The sequence below is a fragment of the Esox lucius genome, chromosome 11 (genome assembly GCF_011004845.1).
Source record: "Esox lucius isolate fEsoLuc1 chromosome 11, fEsoLuc1.pri, whole genome shotgun sequence".
In the NCBI taxonomy this organism is placed as follows: domain Eukaryota; kingdom Metazoa; phylum Chordata; class Actinopteri; order Esociformes; family Esocidae; genus Esox; species Esox lucius.
The window spans coordinates 159233-161319 of record NC_047579.1 but is presented as its reverse complement, the minus strand read 5'-3'; the positions used below and the strand labels follow the sequence as shown (position 1 = coordinate 161319).

Below are 2087 nucleotides of genomic sequence, written 5' to 3'. Positions count from 1 at the left end.
ATAAAACACCAGGAGTCAGGTCAATTACCGTATCGTATATCCATTTATTACAGAAGCTTCTGGAGACAAGTGTCGCCGCACAATGTCTAAGGATCAACATTCAACAGATCATTTTATACTTCTACTACGCCCAAAAGATAGAGTCGTTAAATTCACAAAGCAAGTATGCTATTGGTCCAGTTCCAGTTCTATTCCTTATAAGGATAAATGCAAATATCTTCTTGCCCCCCCGTCTGGTTTCTGTCTTGTCTGTCAGACTATGTGTGTGTCTCTAACCGTGTCCTGTTTCTCCAAAGACAGACATACTAAATCTTTCTCTCCCCGGCAACCACTTGAACAGGGTTTCCTATTCTCCTACTTGCTCCTTCAGTTTCAGCTCATACTACAAACATTTAATATTTTGTTTCATTGGTTACAACAGCTTGCAACAGTTCACTAACTCATACAATCAATACATCTACAAAGGCACACAATTTATTGTAAGAAATGGAGAGGCTCTCGAGAAGAAGACTCTGCAGGAGGCTGAACATCACAATAAATCAATGATTGCCAAATACGGACTGCAAGAGCAGTACATCAGTAGATACAAAGGTAAATCATTTTATGGTGTGTTTGTAACCCAGAGTGAATTGACCACCATAAAGTTAGGACACTAGATGGAGAAAATCCATTTGGCATGAATATTGCCAGGCTTGAGGGCTTCCGATATGCAACCTATCAGTTTGTTTGACAACTAGTAGAATTAGTAGGTATAAGTCATAAGGGGACATTATTTCTATAATTGTTCTGTGCCACTCATGACGAATTGGCTGTGTCAACCATAAATAAAAATATAAGAAAATGTACTACTTAAAAATGGAGGTGGTCTTAATGGGACTGCTTGTTCATTTACAGATGCTAAAGTGTGACATTGTGGTAAACCAAATAATAGAGGAATCATCTTGATAAATGTACCCTCATGGCATCTGTGGGTGCATGGGCAATGCTTTCTCCATTTTGAAGTTCTTCTCAATTTTCTTCTAATTGGCAAACAAACTAAAAGAGTGCATACTGGAATCTCTCAATGGCAATAAACCATTCAAGCTAGAGACTCCAAACTTACTTTGCATGTTGTAACCTAATAATAATTAGTTTTTCTCATCAAAAGGGTGTGGAGTTTTCGCGACTCACACAATATGTAAAGGAGACTTTGTCCTGGAATACAGAGGAGAACTTTTAACTGAAAAGGAGGCTCTTGCCCAAATTACCAGAAACCATGAGGCAGAGACGGTCTTATTTAATTTTAAATGGCATGGGCAGAATTGGTGGTAAGTACACAGGTTTTTGCTTAAGCGGTGCCAAAATCAAATGTTGAGGCGGCCCAAAAAATATAAATTTTTATATCATATTTATAATACAAACGATGTATTATGGTTCAAAACATCATATATAGTGATGTAAACCCTTGTAATCCCTATTCTTGTCTTCACATTAGCCTTTCTAAGATGCATGGTCAATGTCGTTGCCTGGTGAAAAGTTCCCATAGCAACCTCATTCTTGTATATCTTTTTTTTTCCTTAAACGAATAACAACCCTAATGCCAGCCAGTTCAAGTACATCTTTAGGATGTAAAGCTGATGGCCCAGTGTGGGGTTGTTAAACCATGCAGAGGCAATGTGACGGCACATGATGACACAGAGTCCCTACCAGCTGTCATTGACACCTCTACAAGCCTGTCAGCTGTAGATGTGTCCTCTGCAGCAGGAGGAGAAGATCTTCCATCCCCGTTTGCTGACATTCCTGCCCTAGTACATGATCACAGCTACCTTCCCGTCCACTTCGATGGTCTTGTGGACAATGCTCTCATGTACATTTCAGGTGAAGGCTAACTGAAAGTCGATTTTCCCTATAACCAAAAGTGCCAATAGTCACAATCTGGGGAAAAACAATCTCACGATTGTCCAAAAAGGGAAGTGTTCCCTTAATTTCCCCATGCTTATTAATGATTATTGTTATTAGTTATGATATTACTAACTAAAATTTTAGGATTTGTTGTGCGATAGGCTCTGAAGAAGCTGTCGTGTGATGTCTGCCGTGCCAGCCTGGTG

The 2087-nt window shown here is 39.4% G+C and overlaps 1 long non-coding RNA gene across 1 annotated transcript; it reads left to right on the top strand.

Moving 5' to 3' along the window:
- Window positions 1–421: 421 nt before the first annotated feature.
- Window positions 422–1613, top strand: LOC117595155. The gene is made up of 3 exons (XR_004576386.1): window positions 422–591; window positions 1148–1307; window positions 1584–1613. It is a non-coding gene; the product is annotated as an uncharacterized LOC117595155 (long non-coding RNA).
- Window positions 1614–2087: the final 474 nt, after the last annotated feature.